The sequence below is a fragment of the Myotis brandtii genome, unplaced genomic scaffold (genome assembly GCF_000412655.1).
Source record: "Myotis brandtii unplaced genomic scaffold, ASM41265v1 scaffold3739, whole genome shotgun sequence".
Classification (NCBI taxonomy): domain Eukaryota; kingdom Metazoa; phylum Chordata; class Mammalia; order Chiroptera; family Vespertilionidae; genus Myotis; species Myotis brandtii.
In genome coordinates this window covers 66,384-92,211 of record NW_005364369.1, presented here as the reverse complement: position 1 = coordinate 92,211, position 25,828 = coordinate 66,384, and the positions used below count along the sequence as shown (strand labels likewise).

The 25,828-nt window shown below is 40.7% G+C and overlaps 1 pseudogene; it reads left to right on the top strand.

Annotated features, from left to right (window-relative positions):
* Window positions 1–21,915, top strand: part of LOC102261494 — a 66,432-nt pseudogene extending 44,517 nt beyond the window's left edge.
* The last annotated feature ends 3,913 nt before the right edge of the window (window positions 21,916–25,828 follow it).

Below are 25,828 nucleotides of genomic sequence, written 5' to 3'. Positions count from 1 at the left end.
GCCCTCCCGCCCGCCTGCCTGCGGGGCCCTGCTCCCCTCCAGGCCGCCCTCCGCCCCGTCTGAGCCTACCTGCTTCGTTGCAAGCTAACCCAACTGTTCCTCTTTCTCTGAAGCACGCACATCTTCTCACTGACCATGTAGACCGTGGGGAAAAGAATACGCAAAGCACACATATCCCTTCAACTCAAGGCTGTGGAGACCCAGGGGCTCAGGGGGGAAGAAAGGGCTTTCTAAGAGTGAAAACGCCCGCAGGCCTGCCGTGCACTTGAAAACCCCCATTTACCCGCTCTGCACAGCGCACTGCAAACTTTGGCCCAGCCTCTGGCCCACCAGCATCCAGCTCACTCTGGCTTCCCTCAAGATGCCTTCGACACGTTTGTGCCTGATTTGTACACGACAGGGTCATCTGAGTATGTCTCTTCATGCTCCAGGTCAAGCTGCGGTCTTCAATCCCAGTTATTTTCATAACTCGTGTACCCTGCACTGTCTCTAAAAAACTTCACAAAGAGAGGATTTCAAAGTTGCCTCCTCTTCGCCCAAACTGGAAGCTGCATAAAACCTTTGGTTAGCAAAAAGGAGCTAATAGTCATGCTATTTAACCGTTTTTGTAATATTTTTTTATGGCTACATTTATCATAATAAAAAATTAATATTAAAAAGTCTTAGATGTCTTGAATGATAATAAAAATGATAACTGACCTTTTTGTAACCTTTTTAGATGTGTCTGTGTTAGGCACTTTAAAAGAATTGTATTAGTCTTCACAGCAACCTCGGAAAGTGGGGGGGTACTCTGAACCCATTCTGCAGATGAGCAAGCTGAGCCCGTGTCCTAGCTGACAGGGAGGGAGTGCAGGAGTCAACACTAGCATCCAGGCGGGCCTGACCACAGCGCTCCCGCTTTCACCCTTCTAAGGCTCACGCATCCTAGTTTTGTGTTTAGGATTCACAGAAGTTAACAAATTTATTGACCGCTGAGTGGAGGAATGAGCGCTCTCTGCTCTATTACTGTGGAAAATAAATTTCAAGCCGACACACTTGTGGAAAAAAAAATACATTTGGTTTCTTGTAAAATTAAGTTAATTTAAAAATAATTCAGGCAAGAAGGCAGTTTATATTATGCTTAGTTCTTCCTAGTCTGAGTTACACATGGCTTAATTTCATTAGTTACAGCATTTTAATAAAATTCCTGCTAGTGAATACGTTTGGAAGCTGAGAGAAACTTTGGAGGTAGATGCATAATTCTGTAAAAACTTCCCTCCCTGAGAAGAACCAAGTTAATGAAATATCAGCTGGAAACCCCTCTCGCTTATCTGTGGCGATTACAAACGAGGGTCTTAAAGGTGCCTTAGCCCCGGGGTTCTGGGATTTGCTCGATGACTGTGCCATGTTCAGAAAAATAGCTGATCTTCAACTTTTTAAAGAATGCTCAGCTTTCCTTGAGAGTCTCAAACCCACTAAAGCCACGTTAATCATGAGTCTCGGTTTCGCCCTTACACAGGGTCACATTGCTGTAGAGAAAAAAGAGAGACCGTAACGGGGAATCAATCTGTCTTTCAGGGATAAACCTTAAATAGGCACAAATCCTTTCTATCTTATTGTTGGTCGCTTGCAGGCATTTCCCCGTGGGAACAGAACAGGGTACTAATAATCGGTGGGCTTAATAAACACGGCAAATACACACGGTATTGCCTAAGAAGTGTAGTCCCTTTCTATAATTTCAATAGAAATGTTTGCTTTTTAATTCAGTACTTTCCTTATGTAAAGCACTCCAGTTTGCGGAGACTGTAAAATAAGGAACATGACCTAGCCCTGCCCTCAGAGCTTACACTTCAGCTCAGGCGTCTCAACATGGGCACTATTGGCTGTGAGGCCTGCATTACGGAGGCATAAACGAGCCAAGTGCTGGGCCAGCAGCAAGCCCTGCATTGTGTCAGAAGCGCAGGCTCCCAGTGGACAGCAGCCCGAGAAAACCTAAACAGGAGAGCTCTCAAAAGCAAGGAGCTTGAGCTTTTAAATTTTTTTTATTGTAATTTTTAAAGGAATGGTAAGTCAGTAAAGATTCATATTTGGTGAGCAAAGGGAAGATGTGATTGCACGGGTGGTTGGGGAAGCACTAGCAGAGCATCTGGCATTAGTATATTTACTGTAAATGTTACCATCACCAACATCACCTTGGCAGTGTCGTGCAAGATGGAAGAAGACAGAAGCAAGCCGCTGAAATGTCAGTAAGCACCACAGCTTCAAACAGAGAAGGGATAAGGGCTTGATTTTTGGATGCCTCCTCTGCAGTTGTGAAGAACGGCAGAGTTGCAACTGAGGAAACATTATGGCCAGTAACTCAACCCCAACCACGTTGGACTCAGCCATCAGCTCATGTGCCTGCCTACTTGCCAGGCAGTGAATTCCTTGAGGATCACGCAGCATTCATCTTTGAATGGCATGGAATTTGTCAAAACTGGTTTGCAACTTATAAATGAATAAAAAATGAAACAAAACGAGAAAGAAAACATAGTGCCTATATCAAAGGATGGGGAGGATCACATGAAAAATGCATGCGAAGCACCAGCAGAGCATCTGGCGTTAGTAAATGTACAATAAATACTAGCTATCATCATCATCAACAGCAGCAGCAGCCGCCGCCACCCGTTTTTATTACTCTAAAGAATAAAATCACTCCAAAGCAGAGAAGTCATTCATCACAAAGTTAGAGAGAAAACCACTGTTCTTCGATATTATGCCAAACTCTTAGCTCACTTCTATGACTTATGAAAGTTTCAGCATAAATTAAATGGTTGAACATATCGTTTCATTCATGTTCCCAGAAGTAGGTTATGAGTACATCAATCAAGAACAAGTTTAGGCTCATTTTTGTGCAACCTGTCATACAGTTTAAAGCAGTGGCTGGAACTCCATCAGCAGGGACTGGGCAGCTAGCTCGCTAGCCTCCCCTTTGCACAGGTGGTTGGAACAGGTGTTACAATGCTCTTTTTCAAAAGACCTGCAGTGGCTCTCTGTGTGTTACTGTCTTCATCAAAGCAGAAAATTAAAGGCTCTGAATACTATGCCTGCAGTCATTCCAAACCCCCTCTTTGCTCTGAGCCCACATTTCAGGACAGGATTTATGCAGAGGCACGTGTAAAGACTGAGGCGAAGCTCTTGGCTGTGATAGAAGAACCTGGGTTTGGAAGTTAACCGTACCTCTTCCTGGCGGTGTGTCTTGGGAAAATTCCCCAGTTCTAGTCTCAGGTTCCAGAGTTATAAATGGAGTTAAAAATCACTACGGCTTATAGTGAATTTTAGATGAGATAAAGTACTTAGCATAGTGCCTAATGAACTTTATACTCAACACATGGCAATTGTTCCTATTATCTACCCATGCACTCTCTATCCAGCTAAGTATGCATCCATACAATTACTGTTTTAGAGAGCTAATGCCTTATCTTTAATGGAAGCGTATACTAATTCTTGGATGTATATATTATTTTTTTTACTGACTAGACTGTATTTCTTTGTAGGATTTACAATATATTTCTTTTTTGTTGAATTTATTGGGGTGACATTAGTTAATAAAATTATGTAGGTTTCAGGTGTACAATTCTACATCATCTGCACATTGTATTTTGTGTTCGCAATGCCTTATCTTTAATGGAAGCGTATACTAATTCTTGGATGTATATATTATTTTTTTTACTGACTAGACTGTATTTCTTTGTAGGATTTACAATATATTTCTTTTTTGTTGAATTTATTGGGGTGACATTAGTTAATAAAATTATGTAGGTTTCAGGTGTACAATTCTACATCATCTGCATATTGTATTTTGTGTTTGACACCCAAGTCTAGTCTCCTTCCATCACCGTTTATCCCCCTTTTACCTACAATATATCCCAAAGTCATAACAGCTGGTGGTGGGGTTATTGGCATTGCTCTCCTATACCAGTGGTTCTCAACCTTGGCTGCACATTAGAATCACCTGGGAATATTTTTAAAATCCTGATTTCTGGGCCTCATCCTCCGGAAATTCTGTTTCTTTGTTATGGGGTGGGGCCAAGGTTGAGAACCACTGTCCTATACAAATTCAATGCTTTTCAAACTGATGCAATTTTATGTCGGTGAGGTTGCAGGTGAGGGTGTGGATTGCAAACTGGGCAGTATTTAAAACCAGAAGATAAGTATGATACAATTTTCTTGAATGGTAGTTTTTCTTAAAGGTATTTAAAGACAAAAGTTATCTTTTATTCATTCAAAAGTTATTTGTGCTGGGAATAAAGACAGTTTATACTCTAAAGTGGAATGCAGTCTCTTATGGGAGATATACACTAAATGTAATGATGCAATAATATATACTGAAGAATAGCGATACACAAAAAGTTACAATGTGCTATAATGGAAACTAAAAAGTGGGTGTGATTTAGGTTGTCAGGGTGATGGTGGTAAGAGAAGCTCTCCTTGATAAAATAATTTAACAACTAAGTAATCAACAAAATAATTCCTATATTAAAGCATATATGTATATGTAATAAGGAAAAAGGCTAACTTCACAGGAATTGGAAGTAATACACAAAACATAAAAGAAATCTTTTCCTTGTCATGGGTTGTGCCAACCTGTTTTATCAGAAGGCAGGGATACAGTTCATTGTTCTTTGACAAAAGCTGTCTCCTCTGGTGAGAAGGAATTTTAAGAGACTTTTTGCAAAATCAGGGAAGTGCTCTTAATGCCTGACAATAATAATACTCTTCTTCTGAAACTGAACACCAGGGCTGGAGCCCCTGGCTTATTCTGCATTGTCAATACAGTAGTCCCTCCTTATCCACGATTTTGCTTTTTATAATTTCAGTTACCTGGGGTCAACTGTGGTTGAAAATACATGAATGGTATTTATTGAAAAATACACATATAAGTGAGCCTGCACAGTTCAAACCCATGTTGTTCAAGGGTCAAATGTGTCTTCTTATAATTGCTGTATTTTATTATTAGTTATTTTTGTTAATCTCTTACTGTGCCTGATTTATAAATTCAACTTATCCTAGGCATGTATGTACAGGAAACAGACTATGACGGGTTTGGTACTAGTAGTGGTTGCAGGAATCACTGGGGGCTTGGAGTGCATTCCTGTGGGGAAGGGAGATGTCTGTACATGCAAATCTATCGCTCCATCCACTCATAAGTCAAACACTGGATGTTTGTCTTGCTTTCACTAAATTGATGATTTTATTTTAGAATTAAATTCAGCATGTCTTCTTGCATTTGTATAGGTACATAACTTTAACATATGGTTAAATATTATGCTTATTAAGTAAATACCCTACTTTACATTCCCTATATTTTCGTATTTAGCATTCTGTCTGTATTTAAAATATTTAAGTGTGACCTTGAAGTTTATAACAGATAGTTTTTTTGTTGAGATACAAACATTTTGATGTTCTCAACCACAGAAATCTTTACATTTCCCTCCATAGTTGTAAGTGTAGTATATATTCTTTCCTAGAATTCAAAGCACACTGATCATCAAAAGGAATATACATCACCCATAATCCCATTGGGTGGAGGTAGACCGTTACATATGTTTTGCCTCAGACTTTCTCTCTGACTATTCTTGACACAGCATCCAGAATGATCTTTTAAAATGCAAATAATTTCATATCCCTCCTCTGCCTAAACTCTCCAATGGGTTCCATCACATAGAATAAATTATAAACACCTTACTACATATCCTTCAAAGATCCATGCTATTTGAACCCTCCCATCTCTTCAGTCATGTTTTCTACCATCCCCACTCCACTCCACATTTTTTCCAATCTCTCCACCCCTTGCAAAGGAGGAACTTTTTAAAATTTGTAAATTTTAAATTCATAAGACCTAGTAGTAACCTGTTCCCTTTTCTACATTTCCTTATTAATAACAAGTGATAAAACATAAGCAGGATATTGCAAAATCAAAATCACTTTTTGTTTGATAAAGAGGTTTGTCGATCTCTTTTCTTATTTGGCTCACCCTCTGTCTTGGGCGTGACCTCCCAGGGTTGACACTCACCTAGCCTAAATGCAGTTGTTCCTGTTTAGAGTCTTCTTTCTTGATCATTTACCTAAAATAATCCACACCCACCTCACCCTGCTACTTTCCCCTTCTACCCTACTATGACTTTCTTCATAACAGTACTACTCCCTGAATTCACACAGTTTCAGTTTTCTTGGGTATTTTTTCTCTCCTCGCACTTGATTGTAAACTTCATGAGGCTTGAACGTTGTCTTCCCAAGTGTCTACAACAGTGCTGGCACATAGTAGGTGATCAATATTTATTTTTAAAACAGTTGAATAAATGCATAGACCAACACAATTTGTAACATACTTTTTATAAAAGTAAGATTATATAACATACTGTACTCTAATTTAAAACCTAATAACAGAATCATAAACATTCTTCCTTGACTATAAATGAATTAAATGCATCATTATTTTAACACCTGAATGATATCCATAGCAGGACTGTGGATTTATTTATTTAACCACTCCTTCCTATTTGAAATTTAAGTTGTCACTTTTGTGTGTATGGTTGATGGTTTGTTGGTAGAAAGAATGTTTGTATAAACACCCTTGAACATATACTCTTTGCAAGTGTATTTAATTATTTTCTCAAGATGAATTACAAGGAATGAAATTTCTTAAAGGGTAAAAAAGGGGGTTAGTACTTGTCATATATATATTGTCATATTATCCTTCAGAAAAATTGTACTAACTGCTATTTTCACCACAAATACCCACTTCTCTGCACAGCTTCATCAACACTGAATTCCTAATGATGTTAGTGAGGCGTGGGTTTTTCTTTTGGGGATACGGAAACATGTGGCTTAGCCAGCTGGTGAACCCAGCCAACTGCCAGCCTTCAGAGTTCATCTGGACTATATATAGAGCAGATCTAATATAGCAATAAAATCTCAATTTCTTTGTGAATAACTTCTTCTCAAAGAAACTCAACTGATATGAAGGGAGAATGAAGAGGTCAAGCCTACTGGAGGCTCTAAGCCAGGGGTGAGGAACCTTCTCTCTGCCAAGGGCCATTTGTATATTTATAACATAATTCGCCGGCCATACAAAATTATAACTTAAAAAGTAGTCAGCTGTATTTGGTCAAACACGTAATTAAATCACCCCTAATGCCTTGGCAGGGCCAGACCAATTGATTTTGTGGGTCTTAAACGTCCTGCCGGGTGGACCCTCCAGACTTCAAGCCTAAGCCAAAACCAACAAGCCAACCAACTAACTAAAACACGCCATATTTGATGCCTTTGTGTTAATGGGTGTTTCTTGTTATTCCAATGGTACACATATCTTTTAGTTTAGCCATCTCAGTGAGGAGAAACTTGCAATTTCAGAACAGAACTGGAATTCCTATCATCGTGGTTGTCACTTCTTTTTTTTAAAAAAAAAAATTAAAGCTTTATTGTTGAAAGTATTACATATGTCCCCTTTTTGCCCCATTGACCCCATCCTGCCCCCCCCGCACCCCCCCTCAGGCCATCACTGCTCTATTGTCTGTGTCCATGAGCCATGCATATTTGCATACAAGGTCCTTGATTGATTACTTCCCATCCACTCACTCTCCCCTGCCTTCCCTCTGAGATTCTGCACTCCGTTCCATGTCTCTGGATCCACTCTGTTCATCAGTTTATTTTGTTCATTAGGTTCCACATATGAGTAAGATGATGTGACACTTGTCTTTCTCAGACTGGCTTATTTTGCTTAGCATAATACTTTCCTGGTCCTTCCATACTGTCTTAAAGGGTAAGAGATGTGTCATTTTTACTGCTGCATAGTATTCCCTGGTGTAAATGTACCAGGTATTTCTTATCCACTCATTTACTGATGGGCACTTGGGCAGTTTCCAGATCTTAGCTATTGTAAATTGTGCTTTCTGATTGGTGTTTCGGGTCTCTTAGATATATTCCTAGAAGTGGAATCACTGGTTCAAATGGCAGTTCCATATTTAATTTTGTGAGGAAACTCCATACTGTTTTCCATGATGGCTGTACCAGTCTGCATTCCCACCAGCAGTATACTAGGGTTTCCTTTTCTCCACAACCTCGCCAGCACTTGTCATTTGTTGATGATAGCCATTCTGATAGCTTTGAGGAGATACTTCATTGTCATTTTAATTTGCATCTTTCTGATGATCAGTGACTGTGAGCATTTTTTCATATGCCTCTTGGAGAAGTGTCATTTAGGTCCGTTGCCCATTTTTTTAAATTGGATTGTTTGTCTTCCTTTTGTTAAGTTATATGAGTTCCTTATAGATTTTGGATATTAACCCTTTATCAGATGTGTCATTGCCCAATATGTTCTCCTATACAGTGGGCTCCCTTTTCATTCTGTTGATGGTTCCTTTGGCAGTGCAGAAGCTTTTTATTTTGATGTGGTCCCATTTGTTTATTTTCTCCTGAGTATCCTGTATTCTAGGAGATGTATCGGTAAACACATTGCTACAAAAGATGTCTGAGATTTTGCTGCCTATAGTTTCTTCCAGGATTTTTATGGTTTCACGACTCACATTTAAGTCTTTTATCCACTTTGAATGTACTCTTGAGTATGGTGTAAGTTGGTGGTCTAGTTTCATTTTGTTGCATGTATCTGTCCAATTTTCCCAACACAATTTATTAAAGAGACTGTCTTGACTGCTTTGTATATTCTTGCCTCCTTTATCAAATATGAATTGAGTATAATGGCTTTGGTCAATTTCTGGGTCTCTCTTTTTTTTCCATTGATCTATATGCCTGTTCCTGTGCCAGTACCAGGCTGTTTTGATTATGGTGTCTTTGTAGTAAAACTTGATATATGGTAGTGCAGTGGTTCTCAACCTGTGGGTTGTGACCCCTTTGGCAGTCAAACGACCCTTTCACAGGGGTCGCCTAAAACCATCCTGCATATCAGATATTTACATTACAATTCATAACAGTAGCAACATTACAGTTATGAAGTAGCAATGAAAATAATTTTATGGTTGGGTCACAACATGAGGAACTGTATTTAAAGGGTCAGAAGGTTGAGAATCACTGTGGTAGTGGGATCCCTCCAACCTTGTTCTTCTTTCTCAAGATTGCTGTGGCTATTTGGAGCCTTTTTTGGTTCCATATAAATTTTTGGAGTATTTGTTCTAGATCTGTGAAATATGCTGTTGGTATTTTAATAGAGATTGCATTGAATCTGTAGATTTCTTTGGGTAATATGGACGTTTAATGATGCTAATTCTACCAATCCATGAACATAGTATACTGGAGGCCCAATGCATGAAATTCATGCAAGGGGCTCGGCCCTCACAGCTGCGGCAGCCCCAGCTTCATCTGGAAGGTTGTCCAGAAGGACGTCCAGAAGTTCGTTCAGCTGTCTGGTCTAATTAGCATATTATGCTTTTTTTATTATAGATTCTTTGGCTTGCTTACTAGTATATCTTCCTCTATTTCTTTTTTCAAAATCCTGTAGTTTTCTGAGTACAAGTCTTTTAACTCCTTGGTTAAGTTTATTCCTAAGTATCTTAACTTTTTGTTGCAATGGTAAATGGGATTGTTTGTTTAGTTTCTCTTTCTGAAAATTCATAATTGGTGTATTAAAAACCCATCAATTTCTGGGTGTTAATTTTGTATCCTGCTACATTACCAAATTTCTTTATTAAATCTAATAGTTTTTTTGGGTTTTCTATGTGCAATATCATGCCATTGCAAATAATGAGAGTTTACTTCCTTCTTTTCAATTTGAATGCCTTTTATTTCTACTTCTTGTTTGAGGGCTAGGACTTCCAATAATATGTTGAATAAGAGTGGTGAAAGCAGACACCCCTGTCTTATTCCTGTTCTTGGGAGGATTGGTTTTAATTTTTGCCCATTGAGTATGATGTTGGCTGTAAGTTTGTCATATATGGAGCCAGGATCCTGCTACACCCCCTTTGCTGAGAGTTTTTATCAAAAATGTGTGTTGGATTTTGTCGAAAGCTTTTTCTGCATCTATTGATATGGTCATGTGATTTTTGTCTTTCAATTTGTCTTTATATGATATATCATGTTTATTGATTTGCTAATATTGGACCAGCCTTGCATCCCTGGAATAAATACTACTTGGTCATGATCATTTTAATATATTGCTGGATCTGATTTGCTAATATTTTGTTGAGGATTTTAGCATCTGTGTTCATCAGGGATATTGGCCTGTAATTCTCTTTCTTTGTAGTGTCTTTATTTGGTTTTGGAATTAGGACAATGCTAGTCTCATAAAAAGAGCTTGGAAGTATTCCTTCCTCTTGGATTTTTTGGAATAGTTTGAGGAGAATAGGTGTTAGCTGTTCTTTGAAGGTTTGGTAAAACTCCCCATGAAGCCACTTGGACCAGGGCTTTTGTTTGCTGGGAGTTTTTCTTTTTTTTTGTCCTGATAGTATATATTTTTTAAAATTTAAATCCTTTATTGTTTAAAGAATTATGTAAGTCTCCTTTCCCCCCATTGACCTCTCCCCAGCCACCTCTACCCCCAGCACCTGCCCTCAGCCCTCCTCCACCAGGTCTGTGTCTATTGGTTATTCTCATATGCATGCATACAAATCCTTTGGTTGATCTCTTATCCCCTCACCCCCTGCCTTCCCTCATAGTTTGGAAATCTGTTTTGATGCTTCTATGACTCTGGTTCTATTTTTGTTCATCAGTTTATGTTGTTCATTATATTCCAGAAATGAGTGAGATCATGTGATATTTATCTTTCTCCGACTGGCTTATTTCGCTTAGCATAATGCTCTGGGAGGTTTTTTTTTTAAAAATTAAGTTTCTATTTCATAAGTTGTTATTGGCCTATTCAGGTTTTCTGATTCTTCCTGATTCAGTTTTGGGAGATTTTATTTTTCAAGAAATTTGTCCATTTCTCCCAGGTTGTCCAATTTATTGGCACAGAGTTGATCATAGTATATTCTTAAAATCATTTGTATTTCTATGGTGTTAGTTGTTACTTCTCTACTTTAATTTATGATTTTATTTATCTGGGTCTTCTCTCTTTGTTTCTTGTTGAGAATGTCTAATGGTTTACCAATATTGTTTATCTTTTTAAAGAACAAACTCTTGGTTTCATTGATTTTTTGTATTGGTTTTTAGCCTCTATGTCATTTATTTCTGCTCTAATTTTTATTATTTCCTTCCTTCTACTTACTCTGTGCTTTTCTTGTTATTCTCTTTTTAATTCTTTAAGTTGTTGACTTACATAGTTTATTATTAATTTTTCTTATTTTTTGAGGTAGGCCTGTAGTGCTAAGAATTTCCTTCTCAGAACTGCTTTCACTGTGTCCCATAGACTTGGGGTAGTTGTATGTTCATTTTCATTTGTTTCCAGGATGTTTTTGATTTTTTTTAATATTAATGGTAACCCATTCATTTTAATTCTGTATGCCTCTGTTTATCTCTCTCTTTCTATTTCTTCTTCTCATTATGCAGTCCCGTTAGCATTTCTTGCAGTTCTGGTTTGGTGCTAATATACTCCTTTAGCTTTTTTATTTTGAATGAGAGCCTTGCTGGATATAGTAATCTTGGCTTCAGATTCTTGCTTTTCATTACCTTGAATATTTCATGCCATTCCCTTTTGGTCTATAGAGCTTCTGATGAGAAATCAACTGGCTGTCTTATGGGAGCTCATTTGTAGGAAACAATTTGCTTTTCTCTGGCTGCCTTTAAGAATCTCTCTTTGTCTTTAATTTTTGGCATTTTAATTATGATGTGTCTGGGTGTGGGCCTGTTTGGGTTCTTCTTGCTTGGGACTCTCTGTGCCTCCTGAACTTGTCTGACTTTTTCCTTCACTAGGTTAGGAAAGTTTTCTGCCATTATTTCTTCAAACATGTTCTTTATCCCTTGCTCACTTTCTTCTCCTTCTGGTACTCCTATTATGCAAATATTGTTACATTCCCTGCTATCCTGTAGCTCCATTAAGTTGTCTTCCTGTTTTTTTTTTATTGTTTTTATTTTCTTGTTGGTTCTCTGATTGAGTGATTTTTCCCACCCCATCTTCTAATTCACTGTTTCCATCCTCAGCATACCTTAATCTGCTGAATGTTCCTTCCACTGTGTTCTTTATTAGTGCTATGTCATTTTTCATAGTTACTATATCTTTTCTCATGCTGTTGAGCATCTTTGTCATCATTATTCTGAAGTCTGTATCTGATAAATTTCTTATCTCCATTTCATTTACCTCTTCTTCTGAAGAATTTTCTTGTTCTTTCATTTTGGGCTTGTTTTTTTCTCTCCCCACTTTGGCTGCCTGTTTTGGTTTGTGTCTATGTAACAGGTAGATCTGCTCTGACTCTCTATCTCTAGTGCAGGACAATGTCAGATGCGGTTTCTGACTGGTTCTGAGTACCGGTCAGAGCTATCAACAATCCATAGCTTATGGCTCCCTCTGCTGGGGCTGGGTCTCTTTGGAAAGGACCAAGATGTGCACCAGAGTCTGGTTTTCCTAGCCAAAGGCCCAGAAGGAGATCAGACAAGGACCCAAAGCCTCCAGAGATATCCCTCTTCCTGTAGTCTGATTGTTATCAGCCTTGATTTGCCTCAGGCTACAGGTCACAGGATGAGGTGAGAGGTCTTCTAAGAGGATATGTCAATTGCCTTTTCCCCAAGCAAAAATGATGTGGATAGCAAAGGTCCTCCATGGATAGATGAGGGAATAACTTCTGCAGAGTGAGGGAATAACTCAGCACAGGAAACTAGGGTGGCTGCCCTCCGAGAGCCAACCCTAAAACCCCCAACCCTGGATTCTTCTCACCCAGCTCCAATTTACTCTGCCCTCCCTCTGTTTGAGCCAAAGGTGAGAGGCTGCACATGAAATTGTGTGCATTGGCCCATTAAGAGGGTTCCTGCATTTCCAGACATCTCTTGCTGGCAGACAGCAACCCTGCTGCTTTTCACAGCCAGCTGTTATGTGGCAACACTCTCAGTTCTGGTGCTCTGGGCTGGGGAACCCAGCTTGGAGTTTAGACTCCAAAGTTCTCAGTGTGAACCCCCACAGCTGAGATATCCCCCCTGGACTTAAGCTGCTGTCTGTGGGAGCTTGGCCAGCCCTTTTGCGGCTCCACACTTCCTAGCAGTCTCTATGGGGTCTCCACTTTCTGTCCTTGGTTGTCCAGGTTCTCTCCAGCTAGTCCTAAGTTGATTTTTCTAGGTGGTTCTTCTGTGTTTTAGTTGTATTACTAGTTTGGTCCTGGGAGAGTGTCAGTGTAACTTCCACTTACTGTGCTGTCATTTTTGGATCTTCCCTTTGGCTATGACTTCTATTTGATGCAGTCACATCCATGGTAACAAATTGGGGAGCCAGTAACCTGATTGTGGGTGTAAAGAAGAGCTCCCAAATGGCTTTTGCATTTTAAATCAAAGGGAAGATCAGATTTAAAAAATGATATTTACAAGGAAGGTTTGAGCACCATGAACCTCTGTATATGTTTTGGTGCTAAGCTCTCTGTGTTCTTACAACTTTAGAGGCATATATTTATATTCAAGTATTTCCCCAGTTTGAAAAAAGTACTTTCTAAGATCATTAGATTCTATAATATAATTTTTGCTATAATTGCTAGAGATTTACTATAATCAGATGTCAGTTAAGTACCCTTCCTTCTTTTCATATATAAATTAATAACTTTTATAGTTATTGATATGTTGAAATATCACTTTTTGTTGATCCCACTTTGCAACTGATCCCAAATTAAATTACTCCCAGAAAACTCTTGGCATCAGGTTCCTTTGTGAAACCGGTGCTTACACAGTCCTAGCAGCAATGGGAAAGCTGTACACTGATTGTGCGGTCTTTCATTTTAATCTCACTTCTGCTAGAGAAGATTGACATTAATAAAATTTAAATAGAAAATGCATTTCAGATGCCAGCTGTGAAAAGGACTTTTTCAGCCTAATGAAGAAGTATCAATTTTCTCTACTTTATTCGATAAATTGTGAGTCATTTTCTAAATGGATTAGATTAAAGAAAAGTTCAGACTCCCCATGAAATGCTCTTGGCACTGATGGAGACTTTAGACCAGGGAGAAAGAACAGGGCCTGTGAAACCTCTTAAACCTCTTCAGATCTATAAAAACTGTTAGCAAGTAGGAGAGAAGTATCTCTAACCCTGAGCTCACCTACTGCCTTAGAAGCCATATCCCAGGGAATTGTTTCTCTTATTTTATTAGGATATCTTGGGTGGTTGACTGAGTTACAACTGAGAACATGGGCATCTTAGGAGAGGTGAGGCCTGGGTGAAAGCTTATGACTCTCAGTGCTCTGTCTGCCTCTCTCACAGGTGTTTGATAAAATAAGAGAACAGCCAGCTCTAAAGCCATTGTACTCATGCAGTCTCTGGGGAGACTTTGATGCCTGCAGGTTTATTATAATAATTGAACTTCAGAAAACAACCTGACTATCTTGTGAGGATGAAATGTGTAAATCTTGATCATAGAGCATGCTTGGATCTAATTTATTTGTGTACATGTTTGAAATGGCAAGATAACTTCATAATTTGTTATTTTTGTAATTTCACAAGAACTTCCCAATAGCTCCTTGGCATATGCCTTCACCTACCAATGACCAGAGAAATAGAAAATGAGAAATAGAAAATGACTCACAATTTACTGCTTTCTTTATTTTCCCTCACACAATGGAACACAACTAGCATGGTTATTTTTGTAGAATTTTCTAGATAATTTAGAAGAGTTTAGCTTTGCTTATCAGAAAATATTGATAGACTATCTCTCTATGTTTAGCACCACTTACTACAGGCAGTATGAACTACATAAAAGCATGCCAGGGCTTTTACATATGCATTTCAAAGTAGATAAATAAATGAGAAATAATGTAAGGTCCTTATTTTTAAATATTTCACTTATATGTGTAATATAAAGAATGAAATAACCAACAAAACAGAAATAGATGCAAGGAACAGGTTGATGGATGCCAGGTTAGAACTTGGGACTGAATGGAAAAGATGAAGGGATAAGAACTAAAAATTGGGCCCTGGCCAGTGTGGTTCAGTTGCTTGGAGCATTGTCCCTTAACCGAAAGTTCATGGGTTTGATTCCGGGTCAGGGCACATATCCAGGTTGCATGTTCAATCGCCGGTTGGGATGTGTACAGCAGGTAACTGATAGATGTTTCTCTCTCATATTGATGTTTCTTTCTCTTTCTACCTCTCCCTTCCTCTCTCATTAAAGAAATCAGTAAAAACATATCCTCAGATGAGGATTACAAAAAAAAGTAAAAATTGGCAGTGACAAAATAGTAATGAGGATATAAAGTACAGCATAGAAAATACAGTCAATAATATTGTAATAACTATGTATGGTGCCAGGTGGGTACTAGACATATTGGGGGGGAATCACTTTGTAAATTATGCAAATGTCTAACCACTATGCTGTAAACCTGAAGTTACTATAAAATGTCAACTGTAATTAAAATATAGAAAGAAAAGAAAACCTGCCAACATAGATGGGAAAAGAAAACTCATAATAGTGGCATTTCGAAAGTTATGTTGTTCATGTCAATAATGGTATCTGGAGAGCTAGAGAACCGAATGAGACAAGGAAGATAAACACAGCAATGTTTCAGATGTATCCATTTGCAGAAAATTCAGAATTCTAGTTCTACTGCCTTGAGCTACACATCCTCTACTTTTCTGCCTGAACAATACTTCTTTTTAAAGAAAATTATATATTTTTTATTTCAGAGAAGAAGGGAGAGGAGAAACAGACAGAAACATCAATGATAAGAGAGAGTCACCCATTGGCCATCCCCCGTATGCCCCACACTGGGGATTGAGCCGGAAACCTGAGCATGTGCCCCAACCAAGAATTGAACAGTGACCTCCTGGTTCATAGCTCGATGCTCAATGTATGAGCAACACTGGCCAGTACTTCTCAATCTGAGGGCTGAGGATCTCTGAACAGGTGAGGAGAGCTGTAGTTGTGGTGATGGTTTGAAAAACTTCCTGCAATAGCAATAGTGACTTAGTTATGCTGATTCACTTTTATTTTTAGTATTTACCTTCTATTTATGTCAGTAATACTAATTTCCCATTTTTGGCTATATAAATGGCCACAAATTCTTCCTCTCTCTATATCCACCCCCTTTCACAGTGACTTTGTCTTTCCCCCATCAAGAAGTGAACTCTATTTCCCCCCTCTTTTATCTAGGTTTGGCCATGTGGTTTGTTTGGCCAATTAGACATTAGCAAACATGTGCTGGGGGTTTTTTGCTCTTTGGAACCTTGGACTGGCTGCCATGAAAGGTCGCATGGAGCACAGAGTAGCCATCCCATCTGAGGCTCTCCTGCACTAATAACCTGCCAATCATCAGACCTGTAACTGGGGCCATCCGAGGCTCCAGCTCCACAAAGTCGATGTTGGCCTGATCCTCAATCATCAATCCTCCTACTTCCTGTCTCAAATACTTAAATGACAGCTCCACTTTCAGTGACTATCATAAAGGAAAGTTCAGGAAAATTGCTGAAATGCTGGCACTTATGTCATTGAACCAATGTCAAAAGCCAATGCCTCCAGACTTCTTATATCCAAGAAAAAATAATTACTAGTAATCAAGGTACTGCAGCCGAAGGATGCTTGCCTAACTTTCCACCTAAATAAGACCAGGGGTGCTCAATACATGTATTTGTGGACTAACTGAATAGATGAATGGATTCAGATACGTGACTGTCCCAAGGCCAGATCACGGCCATTTCTATCTACTTCTGTAAATATTCACTATGACCAAAGAATGTTTTTTGGTTATTTTTTGCATTCAAATGAAAAAATTCAGATCGCCTATGGCCTGTAGACCATCCTGAGAGTGGCTTTCTGCTCTCATTCTGTGTCTCTCTACTTTGCATGCACACTCACACTATCCTTTACAACACACCAGATGCAGAGGTACAGAACTGGCACAGCTGTATGTGAGTTAGGCATCTCCCAGAGCACTTCAGTGCCAGAGGTAATGTTGAGTTCCTTAATTACAATCCAGATATGCTCACAATGGAGTGACACCAACTGTTATGGTCTAGAGAAGCTGAATTCAATTTTACAAAACTATTGAGATTCATTTAGATCTGGTGCTATTGGGTCAGAAGAGGAGAACATGTAGAAATCTCTCTCATGGTGAAGTGTCGTCTGAGGCTTGCTGTAGCACAAGAAAGAAATTTGGAGAGGACTAAAAATCAGCCATCAAAACAAAAAGGAATATATAGCAACTAAACTAAAAGCTTTTACTACTTATTTATTTATTGTTTATTTAATATTATTTTCTGTCCTACATCTGGAAGCCAAAAATCTCTCTCTTCCTGAGTATGAGCCATGGGGAAAATCTTAAAATCTTTTTGAGTTGGTAATATTTAGGAAGAAGACAGGTCTAAAAAACATTTTTTTTTCTGTTCTGAGTTTTTAAGTTGACTCTAGGCCAAGTGCCGAGTTCCAAAACCATTTCAGTTCACTTTCCAGATGACAACTTTTCTCAAAAAAAAAAATCACCAATGCAATATGACTTAATATGAAATTCTGCATAAAGCCATACTACTTTGTTGGGTCATAAAACCCCCTTTCTACAAAACAAAATATATCAGAATTACTTTCTTTTAACTATGAATTTGAGTACGCACCTTTTCCTGAGTCATGTCCCCTTTATGCAAAGGGTAAATCATATAGAGTATGCAAGTCGTGGGAACACATATCCTAATCTCAGTTCATTTCTGAAATGCATGATGCTCTGCAAAGTAGTTGGTGCTGAACGATGAGGCAGCTGTAAGTAACCTTTTAAAGAGACCCTTCCTAAATTGTATTTTAGAGCAAAAAGCCCCATTTTATGAAACATATACACACATGTATCAACTCATTATTTGGGACTAGAATAATTGATATTTAAACATTTTTAGTCTTATATTAGTATCTATTGCTAAGCTTGTTGTCATGTAAAGATCCAAGAAGCAGGCTTTATAGACAAAAATTAAACTGAAACCAGTGTTGTTCTCATCTGTTATTTGGCCTCCCCAGCAACAATTCTACTTCTCCGCCCCCCTGATAGTAATACTTGAGTTGACCTTTAGGGAAGCAACGTTTTATCACCTTCTCAATTTATACGGTCCTGTGACCTAGTTCCAACCTCTTTGCCTCTCCCCTTCTTTGCCTCAGTGATTGGTTCAGATGTGAATAAAACTAGCAAATGCGTTAATTCTAGGAATTTGATTGGCTCCTTTGAGAAAAGGAAGCTCTCCCATGAGAATGCTAAACTGGTTAGTCAAATTTGGAGTGTTCAGGTCTCCCACATAGGGTGGTCCTGCTTGAGAATAGGGACAACATACACAAAATCACAGTCAGAAGATGGTGACCAAGAGACCAAGTCTTGAGCTTCCTCCCATAGCCTGTGTCCAAGTGTATTTGCAGCTAACTTGACATTGGGACTTTTGATAAGAGCCAGCTACATCTTCTGTTTTGCTTAAATTAGTTTGAATGGTGCCTCTGTAACTGACAACTGTCAAGAACCCAGATTAACATGATCTATACATGGTTTTGAAGAAAATAGAACCTGCGCCCTCCTTGCTCGCCTCTGAGGGGCGCGCCAACTGATCACAGCAGGGATTGAATGCTGGAGGCCCAGGCCCTGTGTTAGTTCTAATTTTACAACTTCCTGCCTTACTCCGTCCCTCACCCTGGAGAAGGCTCTAGGAAAGGCCTCGGGCCTGGAGAGGCGCCTGCTGCCGTGGCCCCTGCTTCTCTCATCTCTGCTCCAGCGGCTCGGCGGCTTGCTGGCCAGTGCAGCGCAGAGAGGCCGGCAGAGGCGGAGCGCGTCTCCTCCTGGGTCAATGCTCTGTTTGTTGTGGCCAAAATCAAATATAACAACTTTAGGATAAAAAATAAAATTAAATGAAGTGACGCGTGGACAGCAAGCTGTATGGACGGAGTGGGAGATGGCAATACGGACGCCACGAGGTCGTTTGTGCTGCACTGGCCCGCAGAGAACTTTGTGGCCACTTTCAGTTCTCAGAGCAGAAGGACAATGGCTCTCCCTCCTCCAGAGACGCACCGTCTACCCGAAGAGCATTCCCCTGGAAGTCTTCACCACAGACTCGTGAACTGTGCCTATTCTAGGACTGTGACGGGAGGAAATTGGGACACAGTGGATGAAGTTATCCACACGTCACTACCAATGCCAGGATTACTGGCTTTGAGAGAGGCGACCAGTTAGGGGTTCATTCTGGCAAAGGGACACCGTGTCCACTTATTGGGCATGAGTGTCCCTACGGAATTAAAATAGCCGCCTTCCAGACACTGCACTCCTGCCACAGGCATCCTCAGACTTCGCCAATCCTTCCACCCTCTGCAGCCCTCCCTCTTGTAACATCTGCCCCGGCAGATGCGGTGCCAGTTCACTCAGCAGCCCAGCTGCCCGGCAGTAGCCCTGCAGCTGAGCGATTCAGGCCAGGAGACGGTCTGTCATAAAGCGGGCCTGTTGGCGAGTTCTAGCACTCGCCTGGGTAAGTTGCCCATGTCACCAACCTCTCCTGTGCCAGGACAGCTCTGTGGACTGTCTTTGCCAAGAAACTGTGCAAATGACTAGCTGCCCAAACCGATCTCAGGTACACTTTCTTTTCTTAATCAGAAAGGACCCTCACAAAGGGCGTCTTCAGACAGCCAGCCGGTGTGAAATCTCGCAGGGAGCTGAAGGGGAAACTGAATCCCAGGGTTGAATGACCTGGACTGTGACTCTGTATTGTGATAGCATCTGTTTGAAAGGCTGTTGTAGGAAATACTCCTGGAAGTGTGTTGTCATCAGATCTGTCATCACTGGGTCTGTGCGATGGGTCAGAGAAATGATGAAGAGAAAACAAATGCAATTCAGGGGCTGCTAGACGAGCTTCCAAGGGCCTTTCTGGGGCAGTTCACAGCCTTGAGCAACACCCTCATCCAGTCAGATGACGGCATTTACCTTAGCGCTGTGCATCGCCCCAAGCATTCTGCGGCCTCTATTCCTCCAGCCCAGAACCACAAAAGGTCACTCTGCTTATTCAATTTCCGATTGAAAACTGCTGCCGAGAACTTGGAGAAGAGACCGCTTCCCTCCTTGGAGAGCTTTAGGAGATGTGTCCTAGCGAGAATGCCTCCAGGATCTCTTGCTTGGGGGTGACTGACTTCTCTCCCCCAGCTTGGAACCTGAGCTGAGTGTGGGCAGTGACGCTCCGGCAGGGACATGGTGAAGAGCCTCGGTCAGGGAAGCAGAAGCGTGGACTCCCTCTTCGCCCTCCGTGACCATGACCCTGACCAGCCTGAGTGGGTGGTCTTCACCCTGAGCGACTTTGACTTGGGCCTTTCTGAACGTGCAGACATTCAAATGGAACGGCCTCCGGAACCCCGGCGGCTACCATCCCAGCCCTGCACCGGAGGCCACCTGCAGGAGCACTTGGGCCACCTGGCGCCACCACACCCAGCTCCCTGACCACAGCTGCAGAAGATGTTCCAAAAAGCCCGAGGCGACGCCAGTGCTGTTCGGAGCCCAACACCAACTCAATGCTTTTCTTTTCAGGCAGTTTTACAAGATAAAGCCATGCAAGTCCAGCTGTGATGCAATTATCCCCCCAAAAGATAAGGACCATCTGAGGCAGAATGAACCCCCAGACAAAAATCACTTGGGTAGCAAGAGTCAGCAGGAGAAAGATGTCCTGCCTAGCGTGAGGGAAGGACTCAGCACAGGAAACCGATGGCTGCCCTCCAAGCTCCAAGCCCAGAACCCCCAACCCTGGCCTCTCCTCACACAGCTCCAGTTCACTCTCCCCCTTTCCTCCCAGAGCCTAAGGTGAGTGGCTGCACATGAAGTTTATGCATTGGCCCTTTAAGTGGGTGCCTGCATTTCCAGACATCTCTTGCTGGCAGAGAGCACCCCTGTTGCTTCTCCTAGCCAAATGTTCTGTGGGTATCTTTCTCAGTTCTGATTCTCTGGGCTGGGAACTCAACTTGGGGTTTCAATCCCAGAGTTCTCAGTGGCAATCTCCTCCACAGCTGAGATACCCCTCCGGACCTTCAGCTGCTGTCTGTGGGAGCCTGGCCAACCCTTTCATGTCTTCATGCATCCTACCAGTCTCTATGCGGTCACCACTTTCCATCCTTGGTTACTCTCCAGCTGGTGTCCAGTTGATTTTTCAGGGTGGTTTTTCTGTATTTTAGTTGTATTTCCAGTTTGGTCCTGGGAGAGTGTCAGTGTGGCTTCCACTTACTCCATCACCATTTTTAAGACCTTGATTGCACTTATCAGGCTCAAAGCGTGCAGGACGAACTTTCTTCTGACTTTTGCAGCTCCAGTCTCATTTCTGGAATGCCTGTTGCCTCCACTGGGCAGGCCAGCAGCCACCTGGCTTATACAAAAAATGACACCATAGAGAGTCACTCACCAATGCATTCTGCTACTCTTCAAGCCAGCACATGGTTGAGAAATGGTTTAGCCAGTTTGAAAAACTGGTCCCTCAAAAAGAAAGCATGGGCATCCAGATCAGAGGAAGAGAAAATAGCTTCTCAAAAGTACTCATGGAGCAACCTCCCCATGATCTGTTGTCCCAGAAGCCAACTCACTGCAAGAGAAACAGGAACACATGCCCCTGAGGGCAACAGAAGGACTTGGGCTGTGCAGACAGCCCAGCAGTATAGCTCTTATCCCAGCCAAGGCTCAGAGAAACACAGCAGTTGTCCATTCAGCATAGTGGAAGACAGATGCGAGTTTTCTATGAAATCACATGAGGAAGGAGAGAATAGTGGGCAGTGCTTTCCCGGTAACCTGCCTTGTGAGAGATCCTCACCCAGCTCTTTGCTTCTGGATGATATGTCCAGCTCAGTCTCAGGGCCTACAGTAGTCAATGATGTTGGGGACAAACATTCAAGCAGAGACATTTAACCACAAGAATCTTATTTCTACAAGAACAGACCCTGGGATACTAATGACATCAAGACAAAAATTATTATGATTTTTTTTTGTATAAAATACCTGGGGTAGGGAGCATGAAGATAATCATTGCTAATATTTAGAACAACAAAATGATTCTGTTTATTGAGACTATTTGGCAAAAAAGTTTAGTGAAAAAATGGCACCACCCACCTACGTGTTTGGGAGGAATGGGATGGTCCCTGTTGTGTGATTGTAGCGTTACCAGCAAAGAGAGAACACATCTTGGCTGTCGGGTCCTCCTCTGTCACTGGACTTGGATTTCCTCACCCCCAGAAGTTTTTACATACATTCATTCTAAATAATTCATAACTTACAGGTAATTTAGTTCATGTTCATGGACATTTCTCCTCTCTCACCCTTAAAGGTTACACTGGTACATCTGGATGATCACCCTGCCAGCCAGAATGAAGAGGAAGAGTCAGGAATGGATGTGCATCTTCCTTCATGTTAACGTATAAGAAGTTGCTTAGATTTCATTTGGGTCTCTTTAGTCCACCATCAGATGGACCTTTCTCCCACAAGCTGGCTTATTCTGAATTATTTTTCTGAGCCCCCAGGAAACTCTCATGTTGTCTTTCCATATTGTCCTAATGTTGCATTTTTCAGTTATAGGGGAAAAAAGTAATGTTTTCGATAAGATATAAACAGTTGTTTCAGTATTAACTACCGGTATACCTACCTCTAGGCTACATGGCCCTGTTTGTGCTAAGCATTATAATTAGCTTTTAGAACTCCTTCATGGCGCTGGCCGCCTCAGTCACAGATGTGAAGTAGATGCCAACTTGTGTCCTACCACTCCTGTAGTTAGGCTCCTGAGTGTCTGTGTGCATCTTGTGTGGTGTGTAAAGGCAGCAGGGATTTCCCTACCCTCAGGGCAATGCTGCGGTCTGACCACGAACTGTGAATGAAGCTCTCCAGCCTGCAGGGCCTTTCTGGAAGAAATTTATTCTCTACTTAACAAAATAATAGCTTGAACCTTCCTTTTTTTCTCATATTGATGAGTAGAAAATCAACCGCCCAGTTTGAAGCATAGAAGAACATAGATGTCGAGGTTCTTAAATAACCACTTCTCTCTCTGTTTCCCTTAGATACTCCTGCGATGCTTCATGTGAATAGTTTGTTAATATTGCTGTAAAGTATTATATTGTATGATGTGAAGAACATGTCATTTTATTATACGCTGTTAACCTATAATATATTAGACTGCTACTTTATCTAAAATGCTTTGAGTTGCATAATATATCTCGACAAATTTTAATGCCACATGTTATGTAATAAGTGTGTAATTTTGTACTTGCAGAAGCTGCTGCTTACTTTTAAAGTTGGTTTTTGATGGCACTGATAATGGACATGTATGAAGTCCACACTGTCAAACAAGAGTTAAATAAAACATTTATGGAATTCTTACTGTAGGCCAGGCACTGTGCTCCTTGAATTGCATTGATTCTCTAATTTAATCCTGTGATGGTCCTGGGATGTGAGCACTATTATTATCCCATTTTAGAGAGGAGGGAATTAAACAAGGCTGTATAGCTTGCTCATGCTCACACAGCTGGTAACGGGCAGAATTGTGAATCAGAGAAGCAACTCCCTCCAGAGCTTATTAGAGGTTGATGTCTGAGATAAGCGGTGAAGGATGCAAAGTAGAGTTGGGTAATCTCAGTGGAGGCAAAGCTGTGCACAGCCCCAAGCTGTGGGCTGGAATGCTGTATTCTGGGAACTATTACTGATTTGGCATTCTGGAGCGAAAGTGCATGTGTGTTTGTGAGTGAGTGAGGGCAGATGAGGCTGGCGTATTTTAGGTATTGTGGAATTTTTCAGTCTTCTTCATTAACTAGGCTTTACGTAAATGCAGTTGCTGTACCAAGTATGTCAAACTCAAAGGCTAACATGGCCCAAATAAACAAGGCATGCAGCCCGCAGGCCAGAGTTGGACATGCTCACTGTAGCCAATCAAAGATGCAATGAGGATACTGGAAATGATCACTTTTGATGAGAGCAGGTTCTCTCTCATCTCAAATAATGCTGTTTCTCCATCAGATGAATTTCCCCTCCTGGGCCATGGTGCTGTGTTTGGAAAGTGCAATTTAGTAGACTCTGGGAATGAATGAATTCTTTTGGCAGAAGCAAGCAGTCTGTCCTCACCAGACATTTCCTTCAGTTTACATCTCCATCAGAGGTAGCCTGGAGGAGGCTTGCTCAGCATTTGTATCACTCCTCCTATTGCAGACCACTTGATTACAGGATTCGGTGTCACTGAGTGCTGTATCTGTAATCACCTCAGATGATCTTATTTATCATCAGTGCTGTGACTCCTACACACAGAACACAATGGAATAATCTCAATTGCTCTCGTTCTCTTCCTCTCCTTCTCTGTTATTATCTCTTCTAGGAGAAGGAGGGAGAACTAGTTATGTCCTTAGAAGCCACACAATATCCTGGCTGCTTTCAATCTAAGACCACTTTTACTTAGGTTCCGTAACTAGACACATTAATTGAAGAGATAAAGAACTAGACATATTAATTGAATATATAAATAAGTGAAATTGTAAAATATGAACGAGCTACAACATAAGTAGCTTAAGTTTCCCAGCTAGCACTCAGATTATAAAATGTATAAAGCAAGGCAAACATTACTTGAAGGACAGCTCAGTTTCAGCCCTGCCTCCATGATGAAAAAGCACAGACTGAGAAGTCATCTTTCTGGCATTTTAAGACACATTTAATCACTGAATTGGGAAGACAACTTCCAGTACTTGAATGTCCAGGAAAAATATTAAGCAATCAAGTTTTATCAGTGATGACCAATAAAAGAAGAAATCTAACTTCAGCCCTAAATTTCATTATTAAGATGGCTTGGGTGACCTCCAATATTCTTTAAAAGACTGATGGCCTTGAGTGCTTAGGATTCCAAGAGAAATGAATTTTGAAGATAAAATAGGAAATAGTATATCATGGCAAAGATGCACAGAGGTACTCTCTCGCATGAACAGGGACCAAAGTGTATCTATCTGCTTTTATTGATCAAAGTGAATAATGTGAATTGCATTTTGAAAACGAATGGCCAGGGTAGCTTGTAAACAATGCTTTGTTTCAACATTTGAATTTCCCTGGGCTACTCCAAACTTTATAGATAAGAAAGGTAATGTTCAAATTTATGTAATTAGCTCAAGTTAAAGATTGGCACTGGGCTACTCCAAACTTTATAGATAAGAAAGGTAATCAAATTTATGTAATTAGCTCAAGTTACTGATTGGCAGAGTTAGAATACAAATACAGGCCACAAATTTTGATGTATATTTTATTCTATAATGCATGTTTGAATCAAAGGTTTGGTGATACCTAGCAACTATCTGCTACCTTGTCTTCTGGCAATAACACCCTAATTCTCCTTTGGCGAACTAGGGGTCTGACAATGTTAGTCAGATGCCTCAGATGGAGCTGACCCCATCCCTTGAAACAGAGATGGCACATGACGAGGCTTGTCCAATCAGGTCACTCCATCTCCAGGTAGATTAAAGTTTGCTGCAAAAAGTTAGCTGCTCCTCCCCTTGAGAAATAAAGTCTCACTTCCCTCATGCTGAGCCTCTGATGGCACTAGTACTTTGCTTGACCAAAAGAATGCAGCAGAAGTGACATCTAGAATTCCTTAGAGTAGGTCATGAAAAGCTTTGCAGCTTCCACCCCGCTCCTTGGATGCCTCTCTGGGAGTCCTGAGCCATCTCCGTAGGAGACACTGCATGGTCTTCAGTCAATCCATATGGAAGATGGTCATGGGAGTGAAACTGTACTTCTGACAGTGGGTAAAGAAAATTGTGAAGAGCTAATGGAACTAGTATCAGATTTTGTAAAGGACATTTTT